Genomic DNA, 20,361 nt, shown 5'->3' with positions numbered 1-20,361 from the left:
ATCAAATTTTATACTTACCTTTGCGATGAGTTTTTGTATAATTTGGACTCATATAGGGTCACATGAATTAACGTTCATGTGATAGTAGTCATAGTTGCATGTATGTTAAGGACAGAGTAGTCATGCAATCTTGTACAAGTGAGCCTATAAGCGTCCTAGACATAAATACGTCTAGTGGACTATATATGTATGTCAGCGAAACAGATGCATATTACATGAAGTGAATGAAAAGTACCAAAATGATAACCCTCCTGTAGATACACATAAAAGAAACCAAATGCTAAGCTCTATTTATCCCTTTACGCTCATTAGTATTATGAAAGTGATCATAATTCCCATTTGCCCAGCAGAAAGTTTTTTACTTAGTGTGAAATAATTTTGGTATATATTTTTACTGTTAGGAAAATTGATATCATGTTTAGACTGCTATGCAGGTTTCTAACTATACATGCTGGTGACACTATCGAAAAAGGTTAATGGGATTAGTAGGATTTTTTTCTTTTTCAGCAAGGAAAGGACACAGAAGGAAGAACAGTCTACAAAATCGTTATTTGTTCTTTATAAAAATACTACAGTATTCTTGTCCAAAATCAGGGGGATTTTAATAGGGTTGCTATATGGTCTGGGATCATGATTTCATGGAAGAACAGATGTCTTGCTTTAATAAAAGCAAGCAATTAGCTATGTTCCCCTTTTGCTTCTGTGAGACCCCGGGGCCTTTATACTGATGCCACACATCATGTGCTGGTTTTATAATAGCAGCATTAATGTCAAACATCTTATAGGAGTTACTTCCTGATTTACAGGAGTGTAAAGGAAATCAGAATTATGCCCATTAATTTTATATGTCAGAGGCCAGTGGATATTGGGACCCTATTTTGTAAAATTAGCACAAAACCGCTCTTAATTTCAGTGAGATTTCCATATATGGAACAGAGACATGAGATGACCAAATAGTGTATTAAGCTGGGAGGGTATATACAAAATACCAGCAAATATGGGTATGAAGTTCCTGTTTTGGAAATTTAAGAGGCATGAGAGGTATGAACACTGGGGGACTGAAAGGCCACATTAATTGCAAATTATAATTGCACATTTTTGATGAATACACAAGATATAGTACCTAAAATACTATTTGTTTTTTGAATGTTGATAAGAATGATACAACTGACTTATTTGTATATTTTTAAAAAAATCTGTTCCTTTATATTCTTAAATTATTTTGTTTTGATAAAAATTAAACTTGAAGTTCACAATGACACTGAGAATGTGGTCATTATTAGGGTTTGGTTTTCAGAAATGCAAATATACCATGAGGTGAATAAAGGCCAGGTTCCCCAGTGGTGTCCACCAGACGCAATACAATACTGCTGTTCTGCAGTCATGGTCTTCCCTGAATTATACGACAGGAATACAGCTGATCAGCTGCAAACTCCTTTTGCTGGTAAATATAAAACAGGAAAACTTTCTACCTACCTATCAAGAAAAATGTGATTGCATGAATTTTTAAAGTAAACATAACATTTGTTTTCCAAATGAATACATTATAGTTTCTTGAGTTGAACCAGTTCCACCAGCAGTGAATTTGGGAACAGAATTCCATATAAAAATAATAATCAATGTTACTGAATTTACTTCTGAATACAACACTTGAAATGAGTGACAGGTTATAATGTATACTCAGGGCTCAGATCATATGAGATTATTTCTGCTATACAGCTAAACATGGATGTCCTCAGGATTTATGTGTCCCTATGCAGTGGTGTTAAACTGGTGCCCCTGTGCCAGGCGTGGACAACATAAGGCTAGGGAGACCAGACATGGCCTGCCAAGGCTTTTAATCCAGACTGTGACCCACCCCTACCACTGTGGAGCAGGGAGAGTTTCTGGTGCTGCCCCTGCCTTAAGCAAAACCAGCCAATGGGAGCTGAGAGATTTTGCTGGAGGGTGGTGGCAGTTCACTGGCTGGTTTGTGTTAACAGGAGCTTTGAGATTTTGAGGAGGTGGGAGCAACAAACGAAGCTCTTCCCCACCCCCACCCCACCAGCGCAGAGAGCCACATGGAACAGCTGGTGGGCTGGCGCTGCTGGAGGACAGCAAAACCTGCCTGAGAGTGTTGCTGGCCAGGAGCTGCTTAGGTAAGCACCTCCTGGCCACAGCCTTCCTCTGGCACTGGACCCCCAAGTCTGTCCCAGTCCCTCCACTCCTGCTTACATCCCTCCCGCAGGCCAGAATACTCTCCTGAACCCATACCCATTCCCAGACCTTACCTCTCAAGCCCCTACCCACTCCTTCACCCAAACTCCCTCTCAGACCTCCCCCACTCTCTCCTGCACACCAAATCCTTACCCCAAACTCCCTTCTGCACCCAAGCTCCATCTCAGACCCCACACTCCCTCCACAGAAAAGTGCAGCTGTTGATCACCTACCAAAATCCCAGGGGGCCCCTCCCCGTGCCCCCCCCCAACAAAAATTATTGCCCACTCCTGCCCTTTGCTCAGTGGCAGCCCAGCCAGCGGCAGATGGGATAGATGAGGATTTGATAGAGATGTAATTATAATAATCTTCAGCCACACACTAGTGAAATACTTTTAAGTTAAATTTAAACCAAACTCCTGCAGAACTAACACAGTAAATTCAGAAACTGACAATATACACCTGGGGTTGGCAAATGCCTGTTAAATGGCTTTATTATCACCTGAATGACTCTTTCACAGGTTCAGTGTTTGTTAATAGGTCTGCAAGGCTTTTTCACTTTTCAGTTAACTAAATCCTTCCCTCAGGAGGACGCACAGCCGCAGAATGGAAATATGTGGGGGGATTGGAGAGGGGGCCCAGATGGGTTCACATTAAGACCCAGGAATGCCCCAAATCATTGTATGCCCTATGCAGCTGCATATTCTGTATATGTGCCAGGACAGCCCTGCATCTAAACCAAGTAAGAGGAAAATAAGAAGATAAGTGTATATATAACTTATATGTAAACTTTGTACTCAAGTAAATATATAAACTTTCTACTCAAACTTAATGCCCTCCTCAAGGTTTTAAAATAACATGTTTAGGAGGCAAACTATATAAGTGCAGGAAAGTCACTGCAAAACATATGTACAAAGATAGCATTTGACAACACTATCCTTGCACTGCAATCCAAATTCCAATAGCTCAAATAATTTATCACAGAGAAGCACTTTTCCTTAAGAAGGAAATTTTTGTCCTAGGGCCCATGTACCACTAGCTTCTTGCTAATATATCTTACTGTGGTGGTGAAAGCAGAATCAGACAAATACAGGTTTAAGAAAAACTTTGAATATCAACATAGAGGAAGCTGTGCTAGTCTATACACTATCAAAACAAAAAGCAGTCAAGTATCACTTTAAAGACTAGCAAAATAGTTTATTAGGTGAGCTTTCGTGGGACAGACCCAAGACCAGCACAGCTACATTAGTGAGTTTTTTTTTAAAAAGCTGGGGCTCTTTTGAAAAATCCTGTGGAGTGTCTACACACAAAATGTATTCTTTCGATATTAAATAGGAAGAATGCAGCACTTTTTTCCGGTGGCCCTCTTTCTCTCCTAGGTGAGGAAGTGTGCCTTTTTCTGAACCATTCTTTCAGAAAAAAAATGTCGGTGCCCTAGGGGCCATTTTTTCAAAGAGTAGCCCTCATGGTGCCAGACTTTTTGATCTCTGCCTGTTCTTTTGAAAGCGCTGGGGCTGTGTGGATGTTCTCTACCAAAAGAGTGGATAGATGTTTTTTCAACTTGCTTTTTTGTGTGCGGACATGCTCTTTTGAAAGAAGTTTTTTTGGAAGAGATCTTCCAGAAGAACTTCTTTTGAAGGATCACTGTAGTGTGGACATGGCCTAGCAGCCTGCTCATGAGAATATAAAGGCTACATCTACACTACAGAAATCTTTCAAAAGAAGTCCTTCCAGAAGAGCTCTTCCAAATGAACTTCTTTGGAAAGAGTGCATCCACACAGAAAAAAGTGGATCAAAAGAGTGATCCGCTCTTTTGAAAGAGAGTATCCACACAGCCCCTGCCCTTTAGACAGAATGGGCCAGCAATCAAAAAATCAGGCACCATGAGAATTGTGCTGCCTAAAAAAGGTGCTCTTCCTGAAACGGGAGTGGAAGAGCGATTTTTGAAAGGAGCATCATGTTCTTTCGATTTAATTTAGAAAGAATGCTTTGTGTGTGTAGAAGTTATATACAGAGATGGCGTTCACCTTTTGAGGAGAGGGAAGACCCTATTTGGACACAGACTGGCTAACCTAGTGAGGAGGGCTTTCAACTAGGTTTGACAGGGACAGAAGAGCAAAACCCATGGGTAAGTAGAGAAGATGGAGACCTGGGAGATGGGTCAGAAATGGGAGGGAGCACAGGCTATAATGGCAGAGAAAAAGGAGAGTCAGGGCAAAACTGGGAGGCAAGATCAAATCAATATCTTAGATGCCTACATACAAATGCAAGAAGTATGGGTAATAAGCAGGAAGAACTGGAAGTGCTAATAAATAAATACAGCTATGACATTGTTGGCATCACAGAAACTTGGTGGGATAATACATGATTGGAATGTTGGTATGGAAGGGTACAGCTTGCTCAGGAAGGATAGACAGGGAAAAGGGAGGAGGTGTTGCCTCATATATTAAAAATGTACACACTTGGACATAGAGATGGACATAGGAAATGGACATGTTGAGATGGACGTAGGAGATGGACATAGGAAATGGATATGTTGAGAGTCTCTGGATTAAGCTAAAAGGGGTTAAAAAACCAAGGGTGATGTCCTGCTAGGAGTCTACTACAGGCCACCTACCCAGGTGGATGAGGCTTTTTTTAAACAACTAACAAAATCATCCAGAGCCCAGGATTTGGTGGTGATGGGGGACTTCAACTATTCAGATATATGTTGGGAAACCAACACAGCAACACACAGACTATCCACTAAATTACTGGACTGCACTGAAGACAACTTTTTATTTCAGAAGATTGAAAAACCTACCGGGGAGAAGCTGTCTAAGATTTGATTTTAACAAATAGGGAGGAACTGATTGAGAATCTGAAAGTGGAAGGCAGCTTGGGTGAAAGTGATCATGAAATCATAGAGTTCACAATTTTAAGGAAGGGTAGAAGGGAGAACTGAAAAATAGAGACAATGGATTTCAGGAAGGCGGATTTTGGTAAACTCAGAGAGCTGGTAGGTAGGGGTCCTGTGGGAAACAAGACTGAGGGGAAAAACAACAGAGGAGAGTTGGCAGTTTTTTGAAGGGACATTATTAAGGGCCTAAAAGCAAGCTATTCCGCTGTGTAGGAAAGATAGAAAATAGGGCAAAAGACCGCCTTGGCTTAACCAGGAGATCTTGCATGATCTCAAAATAAAAAAGGAATAAAATAAAAAATAGAAACTCGGACAAATTACAAAGGATGAATATAGGCAAACAACACAAGAATGCAGGGGCACGATTAGAACAAAATGAGCTCAAATTAGCTACAGGCATAAAGGGAAACAAAAAGGCTTTTTATAAATACATTAAAAGCAAGAGGAAGACCAAGGATAGGGTAGGCCCATTGCTCAGGGGGAGGGAGAAACAGGAATGTGAAACTTGGAAATGGCAGAGATGCTTAATGACTTCTTTGTTTTGGTCGTCACTGAGAAGTCTGAAGAAGGAATGCCTAACATCGTGAATGCTGGTGGGAAAGGGGTAGGTTTAGAAAATAAAATAAAAAAATAGCAAGTTAAAAATCACTTAGGAAAGTTAGATGTCTGCAAGTCACCAGGGCCTGATGAAATGCATCCTAGAATACTCAAGGAGCTGATAGAGGAGGTATCTGAGCCATTAGCTATCATCTTTGGAAAATCACGGGAGACAGGAGAGATTCCAGAAGACTGAAAAAAAGGCAAATATAGTGCCCATCTATAAAAAGGGGAATAAGAACGATGCAGGAAACCACAGACCTGTCAGTTTAACTTCTGTGCCAGGAAAGATAATGGAACAAGTAATTAAGGAAATCATCTGCAAACACTTGGAAGATGGTAAGCTGATAGGGAACAGCCAGCATGGATTTGCAAAGAACAAATCATGTCAAACCAATCTGTTAGCTTTCTTTGATAGGATAATGAGCCTTGTGGATAAGAGAGAAGCGGTGGATGTGGTATACCTAGATTTTAGTAAGGCATTTGATACGGTCTCGTGTGATATTCTTATCAATAAACTAGGCAAATACAACTTAGATGGGGCTACTATAAGGTGGGTGCAAAACTGGCTGGATAACCGTACTCAGAGAGTAGTTATTAATGGTTCTCAATCCTGCTGGAAAGGTATAACAAGTGGAGGTTCCGCAGGGGTCTGTATTGGGACTGGTTCTGTTCAATATCTTCATCAACGATTTAGATATTGGCATAGAAAGTATGCTTATTAAGTTTGCAGATGATACTAAGCTGGGAGGGGTTGCAACTGCTTTGGAGAATAGGGTCAACATTCAAAATGATCTGGACAAATTGGAGAAATGGTCTGAGGTAAACAGGATGAAGTTGAATAAAGACAAATGCAAAGTGGTCCACGTAGGAAGGAACAATCAGTTTCACACATACAGAGTGGGAAGCGACTGTCCAGGCAGGAGTACGGCAGAAAGGGATCTAGAGGTTATAGTGGACCACAAGTTAAATATGAGTCAACAGTGTGATGCTGTTGCAAAAAAAGAAGCAAACATGATTCTGGGATGCATTAATAGGTGTGTTGTGAACAAGACATGAGAAGTCATTTTCTGCTCTACTCTGTGCTGGTTAGGCCTCAGTTGGAGTATTGTGTCCAGTTCTGGGCACCGCATTTTAAGAAAGATGTGGAGAAATTGGAAAGGATCCAGAAAAGAGCAACAAGAATGATCAAAGGTCTAGAGAACACGACCTATGAAGAAAGGTTGAAAGAACTGGGCTTGTTTAGTTTGGAAAAAAAGAAGATTAAAGGGGGACATGATAGCACTTGTCAGGTATCTAAACGGGTGTCATAAGGAGGAGGGAGAAAACTTGTTCTTGGCCTCTGAGACAGAACAAGAAGCACTGGGCTGCAGCAAGGGAGGTTTAGGTTGGACATTAGGAAAAAGTTCCTAACTGTCAGGGTGGTGAAACACTGGAATAAATTGCCTAGGGAGGTTGTGGAATCTCCATTTCTGGAGATATTTAAGAACAGGTTAGATACATGTCTATCAGGGATGGTCTAGACAGTACTTGATCCTGCCATGAGGGCAGGGGGCTGGGCTCGATGACCTCTCAAGGTCCCTTCCAGTCCTAGCATTCTATGATTCTAAGTTCCACTGGATATTTCGAAAGAGCCCCTTATTTGGAAATATATTTCAAAAGAACTTGCTAGTGTAGACGTGGACATAGCAATGGCTGCTTGGGTTATATAGATGGGTGAAAGAAACTGAGTGGCTGATAACTGACTGGCATAGATGGGAAGGGTCACATGACAGTGATCATTTACGTCAGGAATCAATTGGTAACAATGTAGACTGATTAGATACAGATGTGACAAGGTGGGGTCATAGAAATCCCCTTGGCATTGTTCCCCAGTGGGTTGATCATGCCACTGACACCTGCCTTCTTGCTCTCTGGGGCTCCCCACCAACCTATCATGCCGGGCCAGATCTTCTGGTCTCCCCCAGGAAATGTACAGAGTTGCGGTAACAACCTGCTTGCAGAGCAGTGCAGCCACTGAACAACTTCAGCTCTTGGAGGGTGCATTCTAGAGCATAACACCCTGGAAACCAACCCCTACATAAGACCCAAAACACCCAAATAAATCTATCTTTCGTTGCATAAAAGTTTCACACAGTGAAAGCTTACCACATAAGTTTCTTTTATCAGCAAAAAAGACGTGCATATTGGTTGCTTCCCCCCAGGTAACAAGTATTTACACTGTGCCTGCTAGTAAACAAGTGTTTTTATTAAGTGTAAAGAGTAGAATTTAAGTGGGTGCAAGTGAAAACAGATCAAAGTAAGCTGGGCTACGTCTACACTATTAAATAAAATACATTTTTAATGAATTCGACTTTACAACCTCGATCTTATAAACTTGAAGTTAATTGTCCACAAATGCTCTTGAAAGTTGACTTATGGTTTCTCCATGTTGATTTACCGCATCTCCATTGCCTTATCCAAGTCTGACTGCATGAGCAGTACATTTGTGGGTATCTATCCCACAATGGTTTAGCCCTTTTGCATTCTGGGGCTTTTGTACCACTAGGCTGTGGAGAAAAAAAATAGTGCAGTTGCTTATGGGTGTTTGATGTTACTATCCCAAAATGCAAAGCTTTCTTCCAGAATTCAGAGTACCCACTAACTGTGCAAAAATGAATTGGTGATTGCAGCACAGCACTAGCGCAAGCATGGATCCTCTAATGCTTCAAGGCATTGCACAGGCCATTATGGCCATTTCCTAGAACTTCAAGCAGTTTTTCTTTCAGTGACAAAGGCAGTGGACTGAGATGATTGTTCAGAATGATGATGAAGATGTTGGAGAGGAAATTGCTCAACTGTGGACCAGGAATTTAGAAATACTGGCTGCACTGGATGCATTACTGACAGTGGAGCAGCGGTTTTGGACTCAGGAAACCAGCACACACTGGTGGGACCACATTGTTTTGCAGTCTGGGATGACCAGCTGTGGGTGCAGAACTTTCACATGCACATGTCCACTTTTATGGAACTTTGTAATTTACTAGCCCCCATCCTGAAGCACAGCGATACAAGAATGAGACCAGCTTTAACGGTTCACAAGCGAGTGGCAATGACTCTACGGAAGTTTGCAATGCCCAACAGTTACTGGTCAGTGGCAAATCAATTTGGGCTGGACAGATCTACAGTGGGGGCTGTGGTGGTGTATATAGCCAATGCCATCTGTCGGCATCTTGTGAGGAACACAGTGACCCTGGGAGATGTACAAGCCATAGTGGATGGCTTTGCTGCCATGGGGTTTCCTAATTGTGGTGGGGCAACAGATGACACGGACATCCCCATCATGGCCCCAGACCACCTGGCCTCTGAGTACATAACCAGAAAGGGATACTTTTTGATGGTGTTAGATCACAGAAGTAATTTCACTGACATCAGTGTGGGATGGTTGGGAAAGTTCATGATGTGTGCATCTTCAGAAATTCTGGGCTGTACAGAGAGCACCTGAATGGGACTTTTTTCCCAGACCAGAAAATCAAGATTGGCGATGTGGAGATGCCTATAGTAACAATGAGTGACCCTGCTTACCCTCTATTCCCTTATCTCATAAAACCATACACAGGTGCCCTACACCTCAGCAAGGATTACTTCAGTTACAGACTCAGCAAGTGCAGAATTGTGGTGGAATGTGCCCTTGGCTGTTTAAAAGTAAGGTTCAGGTGCCTACTGACCTGTCTGGACCTTTCAAAAACTAATGTCCCATCCAGGTGCTCTCTGTACAGTCCAGAATTTCTGAAGATGCACACATAGTGAACTTTCCTAATCATCTCACATTAATGTCAATGAAATTACTTTTGTGCATAACCTTTGTGAACCCAGGTGGGAGAATTTCATGACCAGCCTGGTGCAGAGAGGCTGATGTGATGAGTATGGCTTATTTGCAGCTGCCCATAAGGGAGTTCTCTAATTTGAATGCAGAGGCAGCAGCAATCAAGGAGACTTTGAAAAACAGCTGCACGAATGATTGGGCTGCCAGATGATTCTACTGTCTTTGACTGTTGTGCACACCACAATAACCAATAACCATATGAAATAAACAATAAATCAGAGTGTGGCTTTCACAGAAAAAAAATTATTTGGAGGTGAGAGAGGGTTAAGATGCAGGAAAAAGAATGGATGTAATGGGAGGGTTATTTTCAAAAAAAGAATGTTTGTATTTTTAGGGTTGGGAAGTTTTTTTTAGTGGAGGAACACACATGCATAAAATAAGCCAAGTTTGGCTCCTGGCTTCTCTGTGCTCGGGGGCACGCTCCACTGAGGACCCACTGTGGAACCCGATACTCTCTTGCCTGGGTGTGTCTTCTGCAAGTCCTCTGTAGACCTTTGACTAGGGTTGGGCAGCTGTGCTATCAGCCTGCTCCACCTCCTCTTGGGTCCTTCTGCCATGAGTCCTCTGTGGACCTTTGTGTAGCAGCAGGCAGCTGTCCTATCAGCTCTCTCCACCACCACCCAGGTCCTTCTGCTGCAAGTCCTCTGTAGACCTTTGCATAGCAGCAGGCAGCTGTGCTGTCAGCCCTCTCCACTCCTGCCTAGTTCCTTCTGACAGACTCCCCGCAATGATTTGTGCACCCCATCACTCATATGAACCAGTAAATTGGACCGCGGTTGTCATAAAAAGAATACCATTATTTGGAGGGGAGAGGGTTAAGTGGCAGGGAAAAGAAGAAATGTCAAGGGAGGTGGAATAACTTTTTGCACTGGGGCTGGGGGGTGGGGGCAGCAGAGTGTCCTTCCCCTCCCTCCCCATGTTTGTGGACTGCAATAAGGAGGGTGGGTGAATTGGATTCCAGGGAGTCTGGGAAGCAGGGAGCGGACCCCACAAATTGAATGCTGCATAGGGAGTCCCTCGGCAGCTCCAACATGGAGCGCATGGCCTCAGTTTGTTCTCTCACAGTCGTGATGAGCTGTACCATGTCCTATCTCAGGTGCACCAACTGCTCTCTTCTGAACTCCAGGACACTCTGCCGCCACTGTGCTGTGGCCCTCTGGCTGGCAGCTGATGCTGTTTCAGACCACTCCAGCTACTGCAGGATAAGCTCCTGCTCGGACTTTTTGTTCTTTCTTGCCCTGTCTCCCACACTGAGGATGCCTGCAGCAAAGTGAAGGTCAAAAGTGAGATATAATTCATACAAAGTGCTTACCCATAGAATGAACAGGTCTTTACAAGCAGTGAGACTTTCTTTTTGCAATGCCGCTTTTGGCTTCTTAAGGATGACAAGGAATCAAACTCTGCATTGCACAAGCCATAACTTATCCAGACCATTTCATTGTGGACATGGAAAGCTACTGTCCACTTTACTAGTGTGTGTGTGTGTGTCTTTGTTTAAAGCAGGGGAAGTAAACCGGTGTCCAGAAGCACAGGGAAAAATTTTCTCTGCTGTCCCCAGAGTAATTCTCTCCAAGGAAAGCCCACCTACTCTGGACATGCCGGTGTATGGGAACAGGGTCTGCAGAGCTTGGCAGCCCCATGGTGAGGAGGGAAGGGTTCGATTCCATCCACCTGGATGGCTGGGTGGGGAGGGATCCATGTAAAGTGCAAGAAAGGCAGGGGGGAAAGTTTTCCTGCCGCATGGTGGGTGAAAAATGTTTCTTGCTGGCTCCTGATCAAACCAGCAGCATGGTGGGAGGGAAGAAGGCCAGGAGAACCTGCCAGCTGTGCAAAAGGGGGAAGATGAAGAGCGTGCTAGCCATGTGGCATGGCAATGCAGTCCAGGGAAATGTAAAAGGGCAGGGAGCATTGCAAAGAAATCTAATCCAAATTCCCGTGCTTCTTTAGGTTGCCAAAGAAGACATCACCCTCCTAAGAATAACAGTAAAAGAGAAGAGGTGCTTATCCTGTGTGAGCACAAACCTGGAAAATTTGCCAAAATGCTGTGTGGCACCATGATACCAGATTGCTATCTGGTTGGCTGGCATGGCAAGGTGTGCTATTGTGGAAGCTTCAATAAGTCAGGCTTGCCCAAAATCCTTGCGCAAAAAATAAAAGAGTACCTGAATGAGGCCTTCCTGGAGATCTCCAGAAAAGATAAGTGCTCCATCCCCAGAAATATTAACACACTCTTCTCAGGAGCATAGATCCATAGAAAATTTATACCTACACCCAGCCGCAACTCACTCATAGCATTCTAGAAAAAAAAATACTCTCCAGAACAGCAAGGCTCCAGTGTTCTGGGGACTGGCATAGAGGAGACCAGCTTGAGGTCAAGGGTGAAGAACTCTGGGATGTTGAAAACAGCTTCCTCGGGCCCTTGCTGGTTGCCCCCATCCTCCTTTATATTGCCCTCTTCCTCCTGGCCCCTCTCCCAGGCTCAGTTCCTCTCAGCTCACCCCAGAATCCAGAAAAGGGCTTCCTGAAGAGTCCAAATTAAGAACGGGCAACATGGTCGGGTCCCTCCCAAGAATCGCATCCAGCTGTTCATAATACCAGCACATCTTTGGAGACGATCCAGATCACCCATTGGCTTCCTGTACTTTGTGATAAGCCTGCTGGAGTTCTTTCACCTTCACCTGGCATTGATGAGCATCACAGAAATAAACTCGGTTGATCATCCCACGTGAAATCTTTTCATAAATGTCCACATTTCACTTGGACACTTGAAGCCTGCCCGCCACTGACTCTGCTCTGCAAACAGCATGGAGATCCATGATCATGTTATGGGTCCATGCTGGAGTAATCTGGTGACCTGATAACTCAGATCACAAACCTGAGAACTCATGATGACAAGAGATGGCTACTGATCCAATCTGATGGCTACTGATGCGATGGCTAAAAGAAATTCAGGCTTCTGGGCACCCTTTAAATTTCCTGGGTTTGCTGGTGATGAATGCAAATCCATAGGCTTCCTGTTACTTACTTCCTGTGCACATGGAGAGCAGGAGAAATTGAAGCAACCAGAGCGGACAACCGTGGGGCATTGTGGGAAGCATATGGGACACCTCTGGGGGCTAATAAAATTGATTTAAACGCATGGTGTTTCCACACTAGCCTTAATTCAAACCTTTAAATTCAAACTTGACGCTACACTCAATCATTTTGGACAGTTATAAAATCGGCGTTAGTGCTCCCTAAAATCAACCTAATAGTATTTACTGTGAAGACAGTGACATTGTAAAATTGAACTAACTGCCTTAAAATAGATTTTAGCATGTAGTGTAGATATAGCCTTACTAAATTAAAACGAATAGAAATTGCATCGTTAATTCTAATCCATTAAGAAACTTATCACATGTTCATTCCTACCATAAGGAGCTGTTTTCATGTCAGGTAAAAGCTTCAAACCTGGGCTGTGCTTTTATTCTGATTTGGATCAACAACCTTTCAGAGTTCATCAAGTATTCTCAGAGTGTGTCAGACATCTTTCAAGGCCAGCAGAAGACAAGGAGCTGATAGTTTCCCATTGCTTAAATCAGGGGTGGGAAACCCCTGGCCTGTAAACCAGATCTGGCCTGTGGCTTCCCTGGATTCAGCCTGCAGGGTTCCTCTCCCCAGAATTTGGCACACTGCCGGGTGCGGGGTATGGCGCCCTGCACCTTCCGGGATAGAGTCAGGTGGGCTGAATCTGGATTCATCTCAAGGACCCTGCCTGGTGGGGACAAGAAGCAGCTCTGCACACTACTGGCACTCCTCCTGTTCCTCCCCTGGCTGGGGGAGTGGCAGTGCAATGCTGCCTGTAGATGCTTTCACCCCACTGCTCTCTGATTGGCAAGAGCGGGATGGGCTGGGTGATGTCTGGGAGCAGCAGGGGAGCTGTGCTAGGTAAGCACCCGGCATCTCCCAGACCGCGCATCCCCAGACTCCTCTCATACCCCTCTCCAATTCAGACCCTCACCCCAGTCCACTTCTACACCCTCCTCCCACCCAAACCCTCCACAGCCTCTCCTGCCCAGCTGCCTCCTACCCCCAGCCTTCTTGTGCACACTCTTCCTGCCCAGACCCCCTACTCCAGACTGCTCCTGCACCCCCTGCCACTCAGACTTCCCATCCCCACTTTGCTTTTGCTCCCCCTCCCACCCAACTCCCCATACCCTGCCTGCTCCTGCAACCTACCACTCTCCCAGGCCCCCTCAACTCAGCCTGCTCCTGCAACCTACTTCCCACCCAGACCAGAGTGCTTAAGCCTGCTTCCTGGCAGTCCCCTCCTACAATGAACCCCTCATTTTTGTCCCCAACCCCAGAGCTGAGAGGGACTCATAGAATCTACTAGCCCTGGCCCCCTAGGCTATGGGAGGGTGCGCAAGGGGAATGAGAGGAGTTCCTTGTTTGTTTGTTTTTCAGTTGGGAATCATGTCTGTGAGGTTTTTTTCCTCCCTTCTCACTGATTTTTTTTTGTGGGTCAGTGGCCCCTCACTCAAAAAAGTTTCCCTATCCTGGGCTTATATAAACTCTCCCTCCAGGGTAGAACTCTTTTGTTTGGCATCCCCTCTTCCCATGAAAAAACACCAGATAAAAATGAAATCCAATACCAGGTGGCATGGTCAGATGTCTTCCTAGGACCAATCACAGTCAGATATATAACACAAACAGGCTGTTTACACATCGTTGAGATGGCTACCCAATTGTTTAGACTTCCAGGATACTTTCATCAGTGCATTTAAAACAAACAGACTTACACTTTGTATTTCTAACTTTGCATACAAGAATGATACACGCACCAAAATAGGATATACAGATCCAGCAAACTGAAACATTAAAATTGATTGGTTATGTGAGGTATTTAGTCCAAAGCATCTCTGAGTTATGCATATTTACATTCATAAGCCAATTTTCATGAAGCCTGGCGGGGGTGGAATTGTCAGAATAGGGGCTCATACTTTTGTTTGATTTACACTGGTGTAACTGCATTGTTGTTAATGGATTTGCAGTGCTATAACTCAGAGGAGAATTTGACACTAGACTTTACTCTTGAAACAAACATAAAGAAATAGAGTTAGTGCTAATTCAAGGTTACACCTGTGGAGGGAACAAGTAATAAATATTTATAGTAATGATTAGCAAGTGTTGACAGTATGTTGGCACTCAGCCCAAAACATATATCTTAAAGCGTTCATAATCAAATGGTCTCAATTCAGGAAAATGCTTGAGAAACATCTGTTGAACTTAATGCATGTATTGAACTGCCATCTACTTCAGTAGGCTTTAAAAACACAGGCTTCCCTTTAATCACTTGCTTACGTGCTGTGTGGAACAGAGATGCCTGCTTGATTTAATGCCCGAAAGACACACAAGTATAGTAGCTAAGACTGGGACAACATCTTTAGAAACAGCAGTCAGACAGAATCCTACGAAGTTATTGCAAGCTCCTGAATATATGTAGAGAAAAATAAGCTACACACCTTGACATGACATACAGAGAAGTAAACCAGATGGCTGTTTTCTATATCAAAGGCTCTAAATGAAAAGTTGGCCAGAGCCAGCAAGCTACTTACAGTTTTGTTCTAAAGAGAATAAAACAGCTTTAAAAAGTAGAGATACTACAGGAAAAAAATGTTTCTCAGCCAATGGGACTTCAAGGATAGCCAAGCACCAGTTAAAATGATCATTCTTCTTTAAAAGGCACCGACTAACAGAATTTGGCAATTTTCCAGGTGTCCAGAGCACAGCTTATATTTACTGTCAGGGTAAAATCTCCCTATTTAAAAAAAATGGCTTAAGAATTTCCATCTTTAATGATAGCACTTCATACTGAACTCAATCATTTTGGCCTGTCAAAAATGGATGCTTGAATGATACCAATGTCTGGAAATTTTTGTGTGGTATGAACAATCCTACCAGCTGTGGAGAAAATCCCTGGAATGTCTTCAGAATCTTCCTCTAAAGTGTGGGCAAGAACACAATGGTGGTTCACTAGGGTTAGGCCTTGGTGGGCAAAAGCCACTGTATTTACCTGTGCCTCTTGGAGGCAGATCAGCATTCCTCGTCAATGACAGCTGTGAGAAGCAGCGCAAACTGAGACACCACTTCCTGCAGCTCTGATTGGACAAAAATAGCAATCTGCAGCCAAGCTGACCTGCAATTACCCGTACCTGCAGAGGCACAGATAAACACAGCAGTGGAGCCCTGCCAGTAACTAACCCCAAAGGACTGAATCTGACCCACAGGCTGATATTTGCCTACTGCTGACCTAAACAGTATGTCCTCTGAGCTATTCCTGGAGTATGTCCCTTAACTTTGAAGACAGTAGTCTAAAGTGCTGTGGCATTACTGGAGCTCAGGATTCTGTGCCAACAAATTTAATTAGGTGAAAAACATATGACAGTGCTTTAGTTTCAGTTCCATTTCCTTTTTCATTTTGAACACCGCCATGTACTCTAAAAGCCACCTTGGTTCTGAGTGCTTTTTTTTTTTTCCGCTAGACTTCCATAAATGGTGTCTGACCATTTCATCTGATAAACTGCAAAAGTAACACTTTATCTGTCCATAGGTTTTCTTCCTTAGGAGACTTCGAAGAAACAACAAACGTGTGGGCTTTCGACGAGGCAATGAAAAGATCAGTGCCTGCCTATTTCATCTGATCTAGCTGCCGGGCAAAGCCCCTACGTGCCATCTTAACAAAGCCAGAAGAGAATACACCCTACTTATCAGATCGGACCAGTGCCTCTAACACATTTGTATTCCAGCACTGCCAGTACAAGAGATTTCTTGGCATAAAAATCACTCAGTTGGAAGTAGGGCATATGTTAAATAAAAAGGGTTCATACATTTGTTGCTAAAGAAGCAGTTTTAAAATGTAATTTTAAATTATTTGCTTAGAAACATTCCAGGGAGAGAGGGTAACAAATGGCTCTCAGAGGAACAGTTGTGTTATTGGGGTTTTACATTATAGCAACCAAGTGTATTCCTGTACCACAGCTAACTTTAGACAAAACAAAACCCAGATGATTTTAAGTGAGATAACAAAATATACTTTTAAATTGGTAGCCATAGCTATTTTTCCTTGCTATTTAGTCAGTGATATTTTGTGTCAACACACATTATCTTACAAGAGAACTGATAAATAAATATTGATTATTGAAACAATTATCCATTAGACACAATCACTGATCTAACTTTTCTAACAGTATATTTGCTTACACATCACCTATACAGCTTCCACTGAGTTCCCCTAGTTAGTAGTCTGAACACCTTCCCGTACACTGTGTTTGTAAGCAAGTAACTTCATGTGACAGTCCCATTCATTAACAAAATAAATGTATCCTTAGCCACTGATTTGATTATTAGTCCCATCATTTTGAACAAGTAACCTCAACTCACATAGGAAATAACTGATCAAGAAGTCTTTCCATTACAGACTAGTATTACAAACAGCACATGAGAAAAAAGTGCAGAAACCTTATGGAAGACAGTGGAGTTAAACAGGGATGAAAGATCAAAACCAGGTCTGTTGAATGTACTGCAACATTAGAAGAAGCAGCAAGGCTGGAGACTGAAGATCCCATTATGAGAAGTTTCTACCCAGCTCTTTTGCTGCTGCTGCCTCACCATCTGGCTCACAGGAAGTTTAGCACTGAAATGATACATTGCTACTAACATGGTCTTACCATGCCAAAAAGTGTTTCAGGTTTTCCAGCTATTTGTGGCATTTTTTAACTTGTGCCAGTGAAATCCCCCAATGTTTTCTGAAAAACGTTATCGGTAGCCACTAGTACAGTTTCACGTTGTGATTTCCTCTTTGCATTTTGTACTTCAACACACACAACTACTTGAGCTTATATTCTCTGTTCAAATATCTATCCATTTTTTACATAAATACTATCAGTAAGAAATGGGTTTTCAGGGCAGAGGAAAGGGATGGTATTTGTCAGATTATCAGCACTGGAGTGTATAACATTTCACCTGTGAGTCGGGTACAAACTATTCCATTGACTATAAGCTGCTATTTTCTCATGGTAGGTGGCCTGTGAGAAAAGACTTGATGGAGTGAGTCCAGGTTTTAGTAGTCAATTGTTCACACTGCAGAGTGACCCTTGTAGTCTGTGGTAGTGTTTTTGGTGTCTGGGGTTGTGTACACGGTGATTCGGTCTTCAACAGATTGGCATAAAATTTACTCCATATTAGCATGCAGTGAGCTAAGTGGTCTGTTTGAGCCCTACTGACGTGCTAAAAGTTTCCTCGTGCACTGTTTGAAATGGGATCAAATTAATGCACAGCAACAAATTTGCAGTGTGTGTCATGCAGTCAGAGCATGACATGCAAGTGTGAACTACAATTTACATCACAAGGGGTATGGGATAAAGCACCATGTAAATAAGTCCTCCCAAATGGCAGCATAATCCTCCTACCGCTGCACATTTTGCCAATTTCAACTCATTTTTAAGATGAATTTTGCTGACATCTGTCTCAATTCAGGTCATATCATAAAGCCTCTGTTTTGGGTTTGAGGAAGATGCTGAAGTTCCATCTGGGTTAGCAGAACACCACATGGGAACACAATGGATAGATATTTAGTTGACAGTTCTTGCCTGACTCTTATTGTAGCTACCACATCAGCCATATGGTTATTATATAAAATATAATGAATGTGCAAATGTAACTATACCATTTTTACATGAGGGCCCTAGGCACAGCGCAAATCCGTAATGATTTAACCTGTCAGTTCAGTGCCCACTCTGATGTACAGATCTTGTTTTGTAAGCAAATCTGGTTACAAATCAGTCACAGCATGTGAAAGCAAATCTCACATTCTCTCCTTTACCCCTGTTTTATGACAAGACACTACTACAATCAACATGCGTAACACCTGACGAAAAACATACTCAGCACCTACATTTACTGAAATGGACTGCTAATGAGAGGAAGAAGATCCGCTTTCTGTTATACCAAATCCTGTACATTACTTTCTTTGATTGCAGTTATTTCTGTCTAACTGTGGCTCCTCAGAGCAATCCCCATTCAAGTGACTAACAGCCCATGAGCAGCACTAGCCAAGTCTCTCCCTAGGCACGTGCAGTAGAGCCTTTTGCTGCATATACCCAGCCATGGCCAACTGAAGCAGCCACAGTCCCTTACCCTCCAACCTCTGCTTTGCCTCGAGGCCCAGGCCGCCCAATTCCCTGGCCTCTGCTCAGCCTCCCAGCCCCAGTGGCACAATCTCTTTTTACCTCCCACTGCTCTTGTCTCTCATGACCCAATCCGACAGCCTCTTGGCCTCCTGTCCCCTCCTCCACTCCTCCAGTGGGGCAAACAGCTCATAGAAGGGTTGGGCAAAAGGTGGAAGGGGCAGGGCCTGAGGCGGTCAGCCTTTATGCCTCTCAGACCATGGCACTGCTCCCCCAACCCCGGAAGAACTGCACAGTGGTGGAGTAGCACTGCTGTGGCATTTTAAAGGAGGCGAGAGCTCTGTCTCCTTTGAAATGCTGGGCCCTGGTGCAGCTACACCCTTAACCCCCACCTCAAATCTTCAGCCCCTACCCACCTCCCAGCTGCTGCAGCCCAATCCCCTGGCCTGTTGGTCCCCTGCTCCACCTCTTGGCCCTGCCAGCTCAATCCTCCAGCCACCAACTTTGCCACCTAGCTCACACAATCTCCTGTTCCCCTGCTCTGTCACCTAGACCCGGTGGTCTGATCCCCCAGTTATACCACTCCCACTTCTTCTTGTTCTCTCACTAGCCTCTTTGCCCTATTTCTCTTCCCCCATCCCCTGACCCCCGCAGAGTTGCTGCCCTGATCTCCAGTGGGGGATGGGATGCAGGTGTTCAGTCTGCATATGGTAGCAGAAATCATAAGAATGGCCTTGACAGTAGCATTTGGGGAGAGGGTGCATTGATGGGTTCCTACCTGGCGTGATGATTAGTCCTTCCTGGTCCCTGTGAACATCCTCTGCCACCATTTGCTTAATCTTTACACCAGGGCTTGGCTGCTGAAGAATAAATTAAATCTTTGCTTTCTACTGAAACTAGTTACCTAGAATCCTGTGATCTGTGTTAATAACCTGAGTACAGGAAAATTACCTTGCCCCGGAGAATGTGCAATGTAGTGCAGTAAAGGTCTCAAGACCCTAAATTAAGTGGAACTGAGGTTTCAAGATAAAGCAACCCGAGTCTTTACAGTTATAGTTATAAAATCATGTTGTCTAGATTAAGCAATCGAAAACCGAGTACCAATCCAAAAATCTGGAATGCTTATTGCAGTGCTTTGTTGGAGTATCCTTTGACATGCACGCTGCTGTTTACCATGTTGACAGCAAGCAAAATACAAAACCGAAACCAAACTGGATTGCCAGCACCACACACTGTACATGTTTGCAGCGTGGATGCTGCTGGCTCCTGCAAGCTATACACTACAGTAAACCCTTGATTTAACAGACCCCAATTTAACAGACTTTGGAAGTAAAGGACGCGGTCTGCCAGCCCCCCAGCCAAATAAGTGCTGGGGCTGCTAGGTCCACCACAGTGCCTGGGGCTGGAAGAGCCACTGGTGCAAGTGGGGCTGCTGCTGGGGCTGTCAGGGATACCCCAGTAAGGTGCCTCCAGTCCTGAAGATTCAGATTTAATGACTTTCGGCATTAATGGACATCCTTTCCCTCCATTAGTCCATTAAATCAAGGGTTTAATGTATTTTTCAAAAATGTGTAATCAAGACCTGTTATACCTCATATATTTACTGCTTCTAGATAAAAGTAGCTGGAAGAAAGTCT

The sequence above is a fragment of the Carettochelys insculpta genome, chromosome 17 (genome assembly GCF_033958435.1).
Source record: "Carettochelys insculpta isolate YL-2023 chromosome 17, ASM3395843v1, whole genome shotgun sequence".
In the NCBI taxonomy this organism is placed as follows: domain Eukaryota; kingdom Metazoa; phylum Chordata; order Testudines; family Carettochelyidae; genus Carettochelys; species Carettochelys insculpta.
Note: the sequence above shows the minus strand (reverse complement) of the source record.